Below are 18,493 nucleotides of genomic sequence, written 5' to 3' on the forward strand. Positions count from 1 at the left end.
TGGTAAAGAAATTGCTGCTGCAGCCCCGTGGAGAGAGTAATGAAGTTCTGTCTATCATGTCTGAGACAGCACAAGCAGCTTATTTTTAAAAAGAAATTATAAAACTGCACATCTCAGTGGAAGTACTTAAATGGTTTGTATGGATGCTCACCTGAAAAATGCTGCTAAGCAGAGGCAGCTGCTGGTCTCGGGGCTATGGCCAGTGCCAGACACAGCTACGCTTCCTGAGGTTGGATGTGGCCAGCTTCAAAGTGCTTGGTGTCCGTGAAATCAGGCCAAGCTCTTGCAGGCTTATAGGAGGGGTATGAGGAAAATATAATTTCCTGGAGTTAGCCAACACATCAGACCAGAGAAAGTCCATTGTCTCGTTGATTAGTATCTCTTCTTCTGTTGGCCCTCTCTAATCTCTCCTGTCTGAGCAACTCCTCCCAAACGCCTAATTGCTAAATAGCAATTAAAGCATAAATGCATTAGCAATTCCATATTATAAACTCACTAGCAGGCCACATGGTGCTGCCAAGCCTGGCCGCGGCAGTGGGGCTCTGCCTCACCTCTGGCTGCTTTCCCACGCCAGGAGTATTGATCTGTCACTCTGAAACAACATCAGAGTTCACGTCCCGCTATAACATGATTTTGACCCTTAGGAAGTGACTGCAGCCTCTGCAGGGCACGAAGTGTTAAATGGGGTTGCGTGCAGGTCACTGGCCCTGTTCCCTGCTCCCAGGCAGCTCCTGCTCCAGCAAGTGCTTTCTTCTCCATTTGACCAGGCCAGAACTTGTCCTTTCTCCTTTCAGGTGACAGGAAGTGTTTGTAGTCACTCACACATGCAATGGTATCTTGCAGCTCTCTGGTCAGTGCTCACTGCAGCACCACACAGACACTGTACCCCCAGTGCCCAGCAGGACAGGGAAACCCAGGGCCTTTCCCTTCAATGTTCAGCTCATCTCCAGGAACACAGGGATGAGCCGTGGAAACGTGTGTCTCCGTTTACCTCGCTGGGTGTGCAGTGGTTTAGGGCGGGGTTTTTGTGAAGCTGAGTCAAAGGGGTTTTGATGGGAAACCATTGCCTGTGGCACCTGGGGAGGGAACTAGGTGTGATAACCCCTGCAGAGAGGGGTCTGTCTCACTGCCAAATAGAGGGGATGCACATGGAAAAGGGAGGACAGGCAGCAGGAAGGCACTGACTCCATAATCCCTCTCATACACAGTCTCTGCTTTCCCAAGTCACCTCTGTAAGGTCATGAGCAGTAGTTCCCCAGGAATTAAATGGGACACTGCTCCAAAGCATGTTGGGTTTGACTCAGTTTGCTAATACTGCTGGGCACACGAGCTTCCAGGCAAGCAGTTGCCCCTCTGCTGCACCATTTCTTCTGCATATCAGCGTGTCCATGTTAATTTCCCTTGTGTTAAAATAAGGAGATAAGGAGTTATTTTAGAGTCCTGGAGACTTGTGTGAGAGCAGAGTGATGGCTTCCCCTCTTGTTTACACACCATTTTGGTTGAAAAGCAAATAGCCAAGCCTGGGAAGAGGGAGGTTTTCCCAGGACATCTTGCTGGGGTGTCCTTGGAGGTCCCTGAGCTCCTAAAGCCCACAGGGGACAGGTAAAAGAATGGAGGTGTCCGAAGAGCACAGGAATGGTGAATACATGACTCAGGCATGAAGTGGTTTCAGCAGACGGATGGTAATGCACAAGCAGTAAGATGGGAGCTACCAGCACGACATTTCCTGTTAACCACATACCCGACTCGCTTGGCTTTCCAAGGAAATGACACCAGGGAGAGGAAAGAGGGATCTGCTGAGGAGACATGGCTCAATCCATGCTAAAACGTTACCTTAGACATAAAAGACAAGAAACCCCATCACAACCCAGAGAGGCCTGGGTACAGGCAAGAAAAAAATAAATAGGGGTAGAAACGGGGTCAGCGCTGGGGAGAGGCAGGTGAGAGCCTGCAGCTGTGCTGGGGAAATGACCCACCACCCCTGCACAGAGCCTGAGTCTGAGCTGGGGCTTTCCCAGGTGGGCTTTGCTTGTTTTTCCTCTCTAGCAAAGAGAATTTTTGTCAGCACAGGGGTCTGGACCTGCTCGCCATGCAGTGCTGGTTTTGGAGCAGCGCTGCCACTGCTGCCACAGGCGAGCCGGCGTTGCAGGCTGCTCTAATAAATGCTCTCTGCCAGCAGCCTTTTAATGGGAGCTTTGCCTCTGGAGGATGTGACGTGTGGTAACAGCCTGTCTGCAGAAACACTTGACCGTCTGTCTGCAGAAACAGGCCAAACACAGAGTTTTCTCCCCATTCACACCAAAAAAAATGAAGTGTTTTTTTAACTCAAAAACTCGCGTTGCCTCGCAGAGCGCGGACACGGTGCTGTCAGACACTGGGGAGAGTTTTTCTCTCCACTGCACACAGCAGGAGATACTATATAGCTACTATACTACCTATAGTAGCTGTTCTGAGTGCCCCTCTTCATCCTGGTGAAATATACTTTATGCCTCCCAACGCTTGGATTTACTGAAGTCCAGCACTTACGGAAAGCCATCGGATATTAAAAAAAGGCACCAGGATTAAAACTGCAAAAATGTACAGTATTAACAGCAGCACTGATTTTTAAAAGAGTTAACGTATGGAGAAAATATAGCTGACTGTGTTTCATAAATATTTAAAGGATGAATGGTATTTTGTGGCAAAATACTTCTCTCTGACAGGAGTGGAAGCATCTGAGGCAGAGGGACTAAATGACATAAATTTATCTTCCTGTGTGTTTTGGAACATGATTTATTTGTGTCCATGGACATGACAGCTTTTTTGGTAATTTCTTCCTTTCCCAGCAAAGAAGCCTTAATCTCCTTACTGGAAATTGTACTATTTATGCAGAAAATCCTGCCTCTGAGATTGCTTGAGATCAGGAGTTATGTAACCCAAACAGATGGAGCTGGAACTTCTTTTTTTTTTTGAATGTCAATTCATATTATAATCCCAACAGGCTGCAATCATTTATCAGCTCATTTGTAGTGCAGAAAAAAAATAGATTGAGGATTTTAAATGGGCATTTAATATACACTTACATAGGAACACTTGTGCCAGTGAGAAATACCGTTGCTAAATACCAATAGTAATAACATTTATTGAGGACTTTCTTCATTCTTATGAGCATGAGGATTCTCTGTGATACACATAATAGTATGGACATATGATATTATGACCGTCACGCTGCCAAGGCATGTCTGTGGCTGTATTTACATGCTGGATAGATAAGGTTATCTGCAGCACTGGGGAGATCAAACCGGTGAATAAGTGGGAAGGGAGAGCCACAGGAGAGCTGGAAAGAAGCAGTTCAGGGCAGGGCAATCAGTGTGAAGAACCTGATTAATGCTGCCGTGTTCAACTCTTGAGCAATACTGAGTCTCATAACCATGAATCACCCATCCAGCTCCCAGTCGATCACGTGTATGCACTGCAGAAGCCAATATATCATATACAATGCCTGGTTTAAAATTTCACATTCACTTAATAGCCCTTCTGCTAACACAGTCAGGAAGATAAAATCATAAAAGGCTCAATTACACTCTCAGAGACTTTATCCTTTTTTTTTTTTACCAATGTGGCTGTTTTTATTTCGTGTGAGTTTAAGCCAAAGCGGCTCAAGACCATAGTAAAAAAAGGATGAAAAGGGATGGGAGGGAAAAGTAACAAGCAAAGATTCTTCCAAAATAAAATGAATATAAGTGTCTATATCTATATCTAGGTGTCCTGAAAGCTGATGAGAGCTCGAGCAGATGAATTTGGGAGGAAGAAGAGAAAAAAAAAAAAGAATACTTTCAACCCAAATCTAATTTTCTATCAAGCTGAAGTTCAACCAGGACTTAAAAGAAAAAAAGCCACTGTGTTTAAATACAAACTTAGGCCAATTACACTACTTTTATTCCGTTCTGTGGGAATTCCCATGTGACACACTTGCATATTTAGGCCCAAACTGTAATCTAAAGCTCAAACCAGGACAAAGAGCTTTGCTCGAGGAGAGCTTTCAGTACGACCACAGAAAGCTGAAGCAGAGCTCCTGGTATGAGACACAGTACTTTCTGCAAGAGCAAAACCAAAACAGAGGCACAATGCAGCTGCCAAGGCTGGGTTTGGGGGTCTATGCACTGAGGTTGACCCCCGGGGACCTGCCTGTGTGGTGAGTTTAGTTGTTGTTGCACAACCACCGCTCTGTTCCAGCACACCACCGTGTATAAGGGTGGCTGGAATGGGCTCTGGTCCAGGGAATGTAAAAGAGACCTCAAAATCTGGTCCATCTCCAGCACCCTCTGCTACCTTTCCACACATCTGTGGTGGCATTTTTTCCGCCTCTTTGGGACTGTCGTGGTGCTTGCCCTCTAGGTTGTAATTGCCAAGGGCATGCCTGTTTGAGGTGCTGTGAGCAAGAGCTGTCATCTGTGCTGTGATCTGGCTTGATGGCAACAGCTAGACCAAACCTTACCTTTTGATCTCATCTTTCATTTTGCTAAAGCTCAAGCACTTGCTCTGGCAAAAGCTTTCAGGGGACCAACCTAGAAAACTGAACCAGAGAGCTGCTGTCAGCCAGGCACGGCACCATCAGCCCCTTTCAGGTCCCACCACTTGATCTTCCACCAAAAATGTTTCTGAATAGGACAGTAAAAGCCAAGACAGCAGGAGTGAAATGTTTAAACCCAGACATGCTCATAGCCTCTAAATTCCCCTGTCTGTTCAAACTTCAATTTTTTTTCCCTTCTCATATTGCATTCAAGCCTGCAGAGAGAACAACATATTTTAGCAAAGCATCAAGTGATGGAGATTGTTAAAAGATGATCTGACAATAGGAGGAATTACAGCATTTCAAAGATAGACCCAATATAGCCAGGGAAGTGCCATTTCTTAAACATAATGCTAAGCAACACCTTGATCTCCTTTCTTCTGGATTGGGGGCTTTACCTCCTTAGTACTACTAATGTGAGAAAAATTGTAATGGGTTTTTAATTCATTCTGGACCTTGGCCAGTGATTAATTTAGCCTGATGATTTTCTACTAGCCAAAAACTTCAAAGATCCCATTTTTCTTTTTTCACAAGGGAAGAAATGAGCTTCTGCTTGTAAATATATGTAAATGTTTACCTGAGAAGGATTTTGCACAGGCTTATAAAGCGTGAGCTTTCTTTAGGATAGCTTTTCCCTGGATGATGTAATTTACTTGACTGGGTATTTTCTCCCCTTGCACTACTGTGTTAGTCAATCTAAGCAGATTAACCTAAGCACCAACCTGGCACTTGCTTTGCCAAACAGTTATTCAGTGCCCTGCAGAAAGGGGTTGTTATTTTGGGAGGCAAAAGGATCACTTCTGTGTGCCCGAGATGACTTTCAGATGGATGTTAGTCTGTTTGTGTGTAAATAGGTCTGAAAGCCCCAAGGACCAATGGACTAGACGAGCCAGATACTGTATTAGCAGTTATGTAACAGAAGCAGCACTAAGAGAAGAAAAAATGCTGGTTTTTCCTCATTGTTACAATGACAGTTGAGAGTCAGATGACCCAAAGGGCACAGAAATGATTTTAAAGGGAAGCATCCACAGCAGTGGCTATGCTTCCTAAACCTTCAGCCTCACAGAGCTCTTGATATTCGTCTGGGTTTGTGGAGGATGGGGGGGAAGAAAGAGGGAGACTAGAAATAAGGAGCTTTATTTTCAGCAGAAATGAAAGATGACAGACCAATGGCTTTCAGGAAACATTTTGTTTAAACTGAAAGCACCGGCTACGGGAAACAGATTCAAGTCATCTCCATAACCCACTCCAAAATGCTTCAACATCACCCGGTCAGTCTGCCCTTAAGGGCAAGATAATTACGGCTGCGCTGTCTGAATGAAGGATTTTTTGGTTCACTGATCAAAAATTTATTTTGAATCAACTCGAAATGAAAATTTGACTCCTTGTTTTGTTAGGATTTTGGGAAGGTAGACATTTTCCCTCTTCACTCAAAATTCTTAATGCAATTCAGGCAATGTTCAAGAAAGCACCATTTTTTATCAGGACTAAGGAGACTTTAAGCAAAAAAAATCATCATGGATGATTTTGCTATCGTAAAAGTACTTCCAAAATTCAGCTCAGGTGCTTGGTCGCCTCAAAACTTCAGGTCCTGTGGTGAAATTTCTTCCTGAGCTTCTCGTGAGCTCTGAATTAATATTCCATTCCTTGATATTTCTACTTATTAAAGAAATAGATTTGGTACATCCAATCACATCTCCCTCTTGCGGCTGCTTCCCAGGACTAAAATGACCTGCTATTTACTCGGCGTTCTGTAGGATTGTATAGGTTCCTTCTTTCACTAGCACTCCGTTTTCCAGCCTCAGGCCCTGCTGATGACAACACATGGGTGTTCAAGGGGCTACACCATCGTCTCTTGCCTTGTGCTTCCCAAGTAAGATGTCACCGACTGCCCCTCTGAACTTGGGGACACCAAGATCAAACTGGAGGGTCCCTCCAGCCCCACACCAACCAGCTCATCCTTTAGACAAGCCAAGAGATTTGCTAGGAAAGAAAACACTTCTGTATCTGCATGATGGACAGCTGAACAATTGTCTGTTTCATCAGAGAATCCCAATGAAAGTTGGGCTTTATAAGAAGTTTTGCCCTCCAGAGCCCTTGTGGAGATTTCCCCCTAAATTACAGCATTTAACTGCTCCCCACTTGGGTTTTACAAATAGCTGCTTTTATAACTACATTTATCCTCCTGCTAACGGTTTCACAGCAAATGATATTTCATTTTGATGAGAAGGCTTTTGAGCTGAAGCCAAATCGCTCCGGGCAAAGCAGATTTTGTTTTCCTATGGTTTAATCAGTAGGAAATTAAGAGGCCAATATTGTGCTGCCACAGACATGGAGGCGAGCAGCTGCCTTTGCTCGGGTGAGTTTTTCCTCTCCTGCTCTCCCTGGAACACAACGAGGAGGCAAAAGTCACACTGTCTAACATAAATCCAACATTCTCAATCCCCAGTCCGTGTCACTCCATCGGGAGCAGGTTTACAGCCTTCATCAGTTGACAGGTAAACAGCACCCATTGCAGAATAGTCCACGATCAGCCAATCTCTCTGATTTGTTAAAAGTCAATTTTACCTTTTAAGAGAAAATTGAGCACATCATACAGATTCCTGTTTGTGTCCTTGCCTCGAGGGAAGGCAGCTCCTAAGCAGCTGCTGGCAGCTGGTCAGACAGTATGAAAAGCCACTGAAACTATATAAATAGATATTTTCATGCTGTCTGAAAGGGTCAAGGCTGGCTGCTCCAAGGGAAGGTGTTTCAAGGCAAACACTAATGCAACACTCTGTTTACAAGGGGTGACTCAGCCACAGAAATATGTGCCTTTTATCACACATTTCTAACTCTGCTAAAAAAAACCCCAAAAACCAAACAAGTTTAGGGGACTTCAGTCTGCCTATTCCACAGCAGAATTCAGCTCAAATTCTCCATCCAAAAGATGTTTATCTCACAGATTTTACCTAATGTCAAACTGTATAGACTAATTGCTTTCTGAGGGGTATTTTATGTAGGGAATACAACACCTGTGTTGCTTTAAAAAGTACTCAATACCATTATCTAGGTGATGGTTTTACAGGATATGCCTGGAAGGTGACGAGGGACCTACAAATTCTCCAAAGATTTATCCCCACAAAGTCTCACTTTACAGCAAAAGCATATCCAGTGCCCCATCCTCAGGAGTGAAAACGCCTCGCTGGGACCCAGAGTCTTTCCAGAGGAGTTTTGTGAGATCCGTACAGAGGAATGCCGGCGGTTCCTGCGGCTGCAGGGCTTTAGCGCTCGGACTTCTACACGGGGTCATCTGAGGTTAAGAGCAACGGGGGCCACGTTGGCTCAGGCTCCTCCTGCCTTCCTCTAATCAGGATCAACCCAAAACTCATTTCAGTGCTGGGCCTGGCCCCCCTACTTCAGCCCCGGGGCGGGGGATTTCCACCCGATTTGCCGGGTTTTTAAGGGGAGACATCTGCAAACTCCGGCTTTCGCCCCGGCTCTCCGCGCGGAGCGTGTTCGTGTTGGAGCAGGCTCAGCCTGTGAGACCCGGCAGGCTGGAGCCAGGAGGGAGGGAGCAGCCTGGAGATGCTCGCTCCGAAAGGGCTGGATGTGAATAAACCCTCTTCAGATGGCGGGACCGGGCTGCGGCACTAAACAAACCCAGCTGAGCTGCCTCCGACCCCAAACGGGTCACCCCATGCTGACAGAGCTCCACTTTGCAGCATCCAGAGCCCGTGGGGGGGATGATCCGTCCATTCAATAGGGAAGGAGAGCCTTCCATCACTGCCTCGGCGCTGAGCAGCTTTCCTGGGAAGGCAGCTGCCGATAGTTCGTTGTAGGAGAGGAAAGGGGAAGGTGGTGGCATGGAAAACCCTGTCACCTTTCTGAAGGCTTCGCCATCTCGCGAGTCAGCACTTTATCATATCGCTGGCGGAAACTATTTAAAGGCTCCTTAATTAGCCTGTGGTCTCGGGCAGTTCCTGTGCCAACGGCTGGATGGTTCTGGGTGATACCACAAGGCTTCGTTTTGTCACATGGAAAACGTTTTCATGTAAACCACAGCAAAACCGTGTGTTTGCCTGACTACCAGGCAGGCTGGGGGGCAGAGGGTGGAGGTGGAGAGGGGGCACTCATGTCACACAGGATTCGTTTGTGTGATGTCCTGATAGGAAGCGCCAGGCTCTAGATGAGCTGGATTTCAGCAGGTCTCACCTCTGAAATGCTTTCTGCTCTCAGCTCCCTGTGCCCTGTGCCACAGTTGGTGGGAGGAGAAGGGGAATTTCTGCTTGAAGAAAAGTTGCTCAGCATCTGAAACAACCATTCCATGTTTTGCCCACCACATCCTGCTGCACAGCTCATGGTCAGTGTAGATAAGAGTTTTCCACTTTCTTTATTGACCTGAAGTCTCACAAAAGCCTTTTGTTGTAAGACTCCCCCACTCCTGTGCCTCAGGTACCACCACCATGGCAGCTTAACCTCATCCTCCTGCCTGCACCAGAGCTCGCATCCATGGCACTGGGGAAGTAAGGGTGGGAAACAGACCTTTTATACATTTCATGCCAAAAGTAGAGGCTGAGTTAAAGATTTTAATCACTTGCTAATATTATTGTTAAATTAGGTAGCTAACTCAGATGTTTACTCAGCCAAGAAATCTGCTTTCCATCTAGGAAACCTACCTGCTTCCACCAATGTTTGGGCTAAGCCAAGCAAAGCCAAGCTACAGCTCCCCAGTTAGAAAGGGCTTCAAAACTAGAGACTCAGAGACTTCTCCTTACTGCTCCCCCTCCTCAGGGGTGTAACCCCCATTCCTTGATCAACCCCCTCATCTGTTCTTCATCCCCCCATAGGCCTGGATCCCAGAGCTGCTGATCCTGCCTGTGGCAGGGCTTCCACCTTCTCCACTTCCCAGTCCTCAGAACATCTCCCTCCCATCCCCCCGAAATCATTCCTCTGGCATGAATATGCATCATGCTGCTTGGGGCTTTTCCTTATACACAGGGGTGCCCCTGAGTACACCCACATCTGCTGTTCCATATATAAAAGCAGTTGTACAGGCATATATGCATGCATGTGAATATGGTCATATATCACAGGGAATTGTTTCTCCCAAAAGTATCCAGAAAACAGTGATCTGGGATGGCCTGTTGCTGATTTTTCTCATCTATACCTCCACACGTGCAGGGAAGGTTTTCACAGGCAATAACAACTGGAAATAAATTCCTGATGAAGTCAAAATTAAGAATATTTTCCTCTGCTTTGGCAGGTATTTGACAGTGTAATTCTTAAATAGACTTTATTGCTATTAAATTTAATACCCGTGAAGGATTACATATCTGCTTCATTGCACGTCTGACAGGATTAGGAGAGTGATGTCTGCTTAGCGTTTTTAAAACGCCAAACGCTAACAAAGCCCTGAGCAAGAAACCTTTTCTATGGCCTGCAAAATGCCAAGGGTCCGGGGAACTGCACCGTGCCAGGAAATTGGATGGTGTGCCCTTTGAGGAGCTCTGCATTCCAGCTGCTGAAGCACGTTGTGACAGAGACACAGCCACTGTGTCTGCACCCAAATACTCCAAATTCTGCTCCCTGGCAGCACAAAACCACTGGCTTCAAACCAGGCAGCCAGCTGGAGGAGCAGGAAATCACACCCCTTCTCCGCAGGCTGAAAAACTCTGGGACTTGGGGTGAAAATACTATTTGCAATGTTCAGGTTGCAAGTGATTGTTCACAGTTGTATTGTTTGTAATGATCTCCCTCTGTCTCAGAGATATATATAGAAAGAAAGTCAGTTTCTCTAGTCCTGACACTACAGATTCGTAGTGGGGATGTTAAATCCTTGTTAGAGCGGGAGGTGCAGGCCAGGATAGGATGAGCCAGGCTGGCTCAGAACTTCCTGGAATGGCAAACGATTGGCACAAGGCCCTTTTAGGGATCTGTCTCTTTAAAATGATCCTCAGTTTCTCAAAACAGGCTTGAAGTCAATATTGTTTGCTCTAATTAATGGCCTCTCCAGCTCAGGCACCAGCCCTAGGCAAATCCACCCCAAAAATCCCCTGGAATAAACACCACCACTTCGATGATAGCTAGTAGGTGACTTGCCTTGCGTTACAGTAAATTGGCATGTGGGAAGAGCAAAACAGCCTCGCTGCTTCCCTGCTCCCTCCGGAAAGCTCCTGAGCAGGCACGGGATCCTCCACCCTCCATCTTCAAGGAACCTGGGACAGTGTCCTGCCAGGCAAAGCCATCATCACCAGGCTCTGAAGGGCCCATAAGCTCCACATATAGGTACAAACTAAGAGCAGAGAAGCCTATTTTTGATTCAACTGCTGTTAGGGTGACTCTGGGGTCTATAAAGATGGATTAGCTCTGGATATTTCCAGGAGTAAGGGTTTGGCACTGGAACACATAGAAAAAAAAAACCACTTGAGCTACAGCAATGGCGGGATTTTTTTTTATATTAATATTATTATTCTGTTTTCCTTTTTACAGCTAATGAGTATTTTCCCTGGGGAAGGGAGCATTCATGGCAGGATGGCTGTGGGCACTACAGGCACCTTTGCAGGCAGAGCTGATCTGCAGAAAGTGAATGACAGCAAAGCAGCAACTCCTGATGGACACAGAGGATTCACCCATCTCCAGCAAGATGTGATGACCAGGAATCCCCAGAAAGCTCATTTTCTGCTACAAAGGAGAAAGAAAGAAGATAGTAGAAAAGAAAAATTACTCTAACAGTCGCCTTCAGAACTCCAGTAGCAGGTTTAAATGTGATTTCTGATTACTTCTTCACCTCCACAGCCGAGCTCAAATTCCTCCTAACTGTTTCCTTTACATCAAAGACACACAAACTTGAAAAAAGAAATAATCAAAGCAGCAAACAAATCATGAAGGAAACAGGGCTTCTTAAAGCAGAGAGCGAGCCAGGTCTCTCTTCATTTGCCTAAGGAGAGCCCACAGACTGAGTCTTGCAGTTGCTTACTAAAAGATGGGGGTCACATGGGAAGGTTCTTGGCCAAATCCTCCACCCCAAAACCCACAGCTCGGCTCAGGCAAGCCTCATTTAAAGGCCAACTTCCAAACCGAGCTGCTTGCACTGAAAAAGAGCTGGGGGCACAGTAGAAAATCCAGGTGATTGCCAGCAGCCGGGAAAGGGGTCAGACACCTCACCAGGGATCCCCAGTGGCTGAACCTCACCCAGACTTACCCAGCCCTAATAAGCCTGATGGGAAACATGAGTTTTCATGAACAGAGTCCAGGGTGAGGGGGTGCCACTGTGTATCTCTGATACTGGTTTGAACCATCTGCTCAAAACAAGGTCGCAGCATCAGTCAACAATAAATATTTCCCCTCGGCTCAGATTCGTTGTCATCCAAGGCTGATGTGAGTGCACAAGGCCTTACCCATGGGCATCTGATATAGAATCATAGAAACAGAGAACACTTTAGGTTGGAAGGGACCTTAAAGACCATCCAGTTCCAACTCCCCTGCCACGAACAGGGACATCTACCACTAGACCAGGCTGCTCAAAGCTCCATCCAACGTGGCCTTGAACACTTACAGGGATGGGCCAGCCACAACCTCTCTGGGAAACCTGTGCCAGGACCTCACCACCCTCACAGTCAAGAATTTCTTCCTAATATCTAATCTAAACCTGAACTACTTCAGTTTAAGGCCATTCCCCCATCTCCTATCAACACATGCACCCCTTGTCAAAAGTCCCTCTCCAGCTCTCTTGGAGCCCCTTCAGGCACTCCAAGGCCCCCTTTAGGGGCTCTAAGGTCTCCCCAAAGCCTTCTCTTCTCCAGGCTGAACAACCCCAGCCACCTCAGCCTGTCAATATGGGGCACAGCAGCCTTTTCACAGATGGCCTAGTGGGAAGCAGACCTCAGAATCCGTGGGTAATTAATTACCCAGCCCGCAGTGGTAAATGCTGCACGGCGTATTCGCTCCCGACGCAAGACTGATGGATCTGGCAGCGAGTGGTGCACTCCTGGGAAGTTTCCTTTGCATTAAGTGCTTTTGACACTAATGTTGGTGCCTAAGCAAACACATTAGGATGACTAAAACACCCGGGCTGCTTGGAATCACAGAGCACACACACTGGAATTGCATCTGCAGACCTGGAACGAGAGGAAAGTAATGTGCTTTTGTTTTTAGGGGCTGGTCTCTCCCGCCTGTTCACGGGTGTGTTGGGTTCCATGAGGTGCCTATGGCTGAGCTGATACTTCCTCGCAACACTCCATTGCTATTTATGAAGCAGACCTAAATATTCTGCATTAAAAAGTCACATGTGTGGATTATGCTCATGTGAAGAGTAATTGGATTTGATTGTGCTCTTTACAGATACGGGAAGTAAACCCAGAGCCTGCACTCAGCAGAATTAGTGTTGCAAAGACAGCTGAAGTGAGAACTAATTCGGGTTCATTGCCCATATTTCTCAGTGCTGCCACACAGCACTAAAGGCTTTGTTGCACAGATCTGCAGCCCAGCTACTCCCATATGGAGGAACCTGAGATTCAGGGGATTATAAAGGATGTGTGGGAGTATTAGGCAGATCTCCATGCTGAAGATGAAAAAGACTCTCATAGAAATACTTAATGGCCTTTGAAACAAGAATAAAGCACGCAGGATATTTTTAGAATCCCGCCTGCACTTGCCAACACCTGCATCTGCTGATGGCAGAGGCTCCCCAGTGTCAACACCCAGCACCTCTTGTTGCCACACGGCTCCAGATAGGGATACAAGAAAAGGGGGAGCATGGAACACACATGCTTAGCTGAAGCAGGGAGTGTACCCCGACTAAAGCATCCCTGAAAAATCACCTCTGAAAAACTTCAAGGACCTTAGTTCCCCTTCTGCCAACCAAGAACCTGTTTGGGCTTTGAAGATGCCACCCTGGAGCACCGCACGCTGCATGGTGGGAATATTCCACAGTGCATGAGAAGGACCAAGGTGGACTTATCCAGTAAGACTTCACACGCTCCTTCCTTTACCCATCTCTTCTCTTGATTAAGGACACAGTATCTCCGACTAGATCCTTGTTTTGGACTTCTTTCTGGAAAGCCAAATGGTGGCTGTTGCCCAAAGCCACTAGCACTGCTCAGTCATGGAAATGCTGAAGTGATGCGAGTTAAAATTTTTTTGGAGCTCACACTTCAAAGCATCATAAAAATACAGAGTGGTTCAGCATTTTGCATGTTTGCCTACCACTCCAAAGAATGGTTAGAAGCAGGTTGATAAGTGGGGCTTTGTAATTATCCTGTATGTTTTTCCTTTCACCCTATTTGCCATTAGTTTCCTTAGAAACAGACACACACACACTGGAACGAAGCATTTTCCCATGAAAGACTACCAACACCAGATTGTGTATGTTCTTAGGAAATTACTTGTTTTTACTTGTTTGATTTTTGACATTAAAAATTTTTAGTGTCTGAATTTTCCAGCAAGAGAAACTTAATCTTATTGTATAAGAATTATCCCAGTCCAGTAATAACATTTCTGAAGGAACCAGTCATGGAAAACATGTTTCTCAGAACTGTTCTCAGGACGAGAAATTTCCTAGGCAAATCTAAAACTCAAAAAAAAAAAAAAAAAAAGGGGGGGTGGAAATTGAAGCCAAGGGATTTGGTATAGAGGGATGACTGGAACTGCTGTTTAGGAGTGGTACATGGGAATTTAACATGTTACTGCTGCTACTAAGAGGGTTTTTCTCCTTCACCAGGATGGTCAACTGTTGTGTTTTAGATTACAAAGGGTCATCTCACATGGGAATAAGAGTAAAACTATCAGTTTATAGGGGTTGAGCAATAGGAGTCCAAACACCACTATCCCATCACCCCTTGGGCTTGGTGAGAAAGTCCAGAATGGTTTAGTCCTTGCATGGTCTCCTCTCCAGCTTTGAGCGGGGCTTTGGAGAATTCACCTCTCCATCCCAGTGGAAAGGTGGGCAGAGGTGGCCCTGTCAGTGGGGACATCTCCTCAGAAAGTTAACAGGACATGTCATCAGCTTAGCACTTAGGGGTGCTCTGGTTTTAGGGGTACAACCAGGTATCTCTGCAAGAGAGTAGGTTTAGATTGGATATTAGGAAGAAATGCTTGACTGTGAGGGTGGTGAGGCCCTGGCACAGGTTGCACAGAGAAGCTGTGGCTGCCCCATCCCTGGAAGTGTTCAAGGCCAGGTTGGACGGGGCTTTGAGCAACCTGGTCTAGTGGAAGGTGTCCCTGCCCTTGGTGGGGGGTTTGGCACTGTATGGTCTTTAAGGTCCCTTCCAACCCAAGCCCCTCTATCATTCTATGACATCCAGCAGGCTGGCTGTGCCTTACTGTGAGGGCATCGACCTGGCTCCTGTCCTCAGGACCTCCCCTTGCTTGCTAAGTGCATTACAGGGAAAGGCTCTTCTCCTACCCAGAGCCTTGCATGGAAAACACATTTTGCTGACAGTGCCATATCTATCAATTCTCCTCTTAGAAGAGGAGACATGAGTTTTGTCTCTGCTAAGGCTTGTGTGTGCAGTAAAAGCCCTTCTATCAACAGAGGCACCAAGGAAACGAGGGTTGGCTACAACCCAGTTAAACTGTACAAGATCCTATCTGCCATCTCACAGCCTGTTGGATTGTTGCCTGCCTGAGCTGAGGGCATTCAGCTGGAGCAGGGTCAGGGACCTGGGGTCAGGGAAGAAAGGAGCCACACTGCCCTCGAGCCCTCTTTGGGGTTTTGCCTTTGCATCTCCCACCAGGCTGTTCTTTGTACTCACTGGGCTCCTTTCCACAGAGGGAGGGCAATCCCTCCTCTCCATCAGGGAGATGCACCCTGATGATCCAGAGAAAGCTTGGAAAAAAATTAAATAAAAAGAGTATTTCATCCCTACCAAGGACTGTAAAGAGCAGCATCAACTGATAAATACTACCCAGTAGTAGCAATAATGATTTATTTGGGAAACAGATTGATTTGGAACCAGTTTGACACAGATCTTTCTTTTCCCCTGTATTTATTGTTGCTGCTCAAAAAGGGCATGTTGCAGAGCAGAACACTGCAATAAGCATGGCAGTTTTGGATTGTTTGCATACTGAGCCAACGGGGAGGATTTTTGTAACAGGAGGCCAAGGGCAATTCCAATCTCATTCTGAAAAGCTGCATTTCATTCAGGCATCCTTTGAGGATCGGAGTTGCTCCATCATCTGAAGCTATTGCCTTAATCTAAATTGTTGGTTCAATTGCTTTCCACGAATTTAGCACTTAAAGGGATTAGGGCAAAAAACGCTTTAATTTTCCTTCTGACCTTTTAACATCATCAAATGGAAGTTGGGACATCAGTAAAGGGATTTTAAGTCAATAATTGTTTTGTAGTGAGTGTATGTTTGTGAGCCATATACTATCCCTGCCCTAATCCTCATTCTCTGTATGGAGCAGAATTATCTGCCGTCCTCTTCTGGGTTTGGCTTCACAGCAGCCTTGCCAACAGGACAGAACTTGCAAACAAGGCAAGAGAGCAGTGATCCAAATAAAAATTGGAGAGATGAGGCTGCTCTGCTGGAGCCCCAGCAAGTTCTCTAAATGGGCTGTTGCTGAAATCCTGACCTTGTTTGCTCTTGGGCTGCCTGAGCTGCTGCCTACCCTGTAGCCAACATTAATTAATTCTCGTATTGATGTGTCGAGCAACTGCCATGAAATCATAAAACAAGCAGAAAGCTGTCGGCATCCTGTAAAACTTGAGGAGGAGACAGGGAATCAACACATAGGGATTTACAGCACAGCATACCAAGCTAGTACAGCTTTAATCTCAGGTTGTGTTGCCTGAAAAGAGGCAGATCAGGTACCTTATTCTGTGCTGTTACCTTGGGCAAGGGTTAATGGATTTACACGGGCACAGGGGAAGGGGCAGTAGCCAAGGAAGCCAGACCCTTATTCCTCTGATGTTTCTTCCCTTACACCAGGTAAGAAGCTGAACTGAGAAGCAGAGCTGAGAAGCCTGCTTTTGGCAGACGGGTTTAGTTACAGCAGTGAGATGTAGGTTTAGATTTCCTTTTGGCCCTCAGTCTCCTCCCTGGCCCTGTGTTGGCTCCTGTTGCAGCCACTTCATGCAGCTGCAACGATGTTGCTGGAGTTAGAACAACTATTTTAGAGGTGTGGTTTGCACTCATGGAGGGGATGGAGGGGAAAGCAAAGAAGATGTGAAAACCCTTAATGACCATAAGAAACACCAAGGCTGGAAAGAGAGCTGGAAGGAGGAGTAACCTGTGGCAGGAGCCTCTCATCTCCAGCCCCCTGAAGAAGAAGAAGGTCCACGGGTGGTTTGTGCAGCACTTGGCTGTGCTGGGGCACATGGGGTTGGGGTAGGTGGCTCCAACCGCAGTGTGTCTGTGGGGCTGGAATGAGGACCCAGGTCCAGGGCAGCATGGATTTGCATCAGGCTGCACAGGAGGCCAACTCCACTTCCTTCTTTCTGCTTTTGCAGGTCTTTTCTCTGCCTCCCTGGGAGGGAACCGGCTCTTGCAACATCTCTGCACTTTCCAGCACAATGAGCCCCTGTCTTCACTCGCTCCTGTACCAAAGCACCGGGGAACCACAAACAAGAACCGTAGTGTTGCAACACCATTGTGCTGTCACAAGTCATCTCGGCTAAAAATAAACTGCCGCTAAACAACTTGCAGACTTGCTTTCACCAAATGCCGTAAGGAAGACGCCCATCAAGAGCACAAACTCAGGCAGGGCACAAACAGCTTCAAAAACTCTGATGAGTTTACCTTTTTGCCTGTCTTCTGAGGGTAAGTCCCCCCAAGCCCTCTCCTGCTCCTCTATCCTCACCAAGTACCCTGGATCACCTGTGGCTTCTCCACGAGCTCTTCCATGCAAAGATTTTTTCCCCACTCTCCCCACTTCAGGGTATTCGTGGAGCCCCAGGAGGCTAAATCCCCATGTGGGGACAGGAACAACCCTCACCTTTGCTCTGAGCAGAGTTCAAGTGACCTGTGAGCTCTTAGCTCACCCTGTCATGTTTTGTGGGGATATGCAAGTTTTGCACAGCTTTACAGGGAGCGGGGAACCAGCCTTGCGTAAAACTGCCGCCCGCAGACAAAAGCCGGCAACAAAGCCCAGCGGGCTGTTTTGTCTGAGCCGGGACTGCTCCGTCTCCGGCTTTTGCCGGTACTGGCAGCAGTGGAAAGCCAGGGTAGTTTTCTCAGCTGATCTTGCTTTAGTCTTAGCAGGCTATCTGAAGTTCAGCTCTTTTCCCACTGCCTCTGTGCGAGCTTAATGTTCTGTGACACCTGCCCTGAATTGCAGCCACACACCGTGCTGTTGCTTGAAGAGCTGGGCTAGACAGGCTCCGATCAGCTCCTCACCTTTCAAAACAAGCTGGAGAGAGTAAAACTGTCCCATGATGCTCCACGAGGACACTTTTGCCAAGCTGCTCAGTGTACATCAGACCCAGGCCCATTGCAGCAGCAGCTTCCCATGAGACCAAGACAACATCTCCCAGTTTCAGAGGTGACGCTGTGTCTCACTTATACAAGATTTTCCTTCCCTCTCCCCCACACTTTCTTTTCATATTTTCCAGCCCTGAGAGAAAGCCAAAGAGGCTGGAAACAGAAAGCTAGATCTTTTTCCCTCCCTCTCTCTCAAATGCAGAGGTGGGCTGCAGCCTCACGAGACCCACCAGCTCTCCACAAAGCTGCCACTGGGCTCAGTGGGAAGTCTATGATCCACCTCCAGTATCTCCTCAGTCTTGCTATCCTACACACCTACCTAAGGTACCAGGATGCGACCTGGAAAGTTTTGGGATTTCACCAATCTAAAATTGCTGAGAGAGACAGCACAGTCCCTGCATCAACCCCAGCTCCAGAGCATCCCCATGAACTCCATCGATGGCAGCAGAGACCCCTTTACCTCTCACCCTGTCTCCTTGTTTTCCAAAATAGCTGCATTCAGGCACTTAACCCACAACATCACTGAGCCATGCCCAG

Source organism: Pipra filicauda, unplaced genomic scaffold (assembly GCF_003945595.2).
Source record: "Pipra filicauda isolate LSUMZ 115617 unplaced genomic scaffold, ASM394559v2 scaffold151_size3305965_pilon, whole genome shotgun sequence".
Classification (NCBI taxonomy): Eukaryota; Metazoa; Chordata; class Aves; order Passeriformes; family Pipridae; genus Pipra; species Pipra filicauda.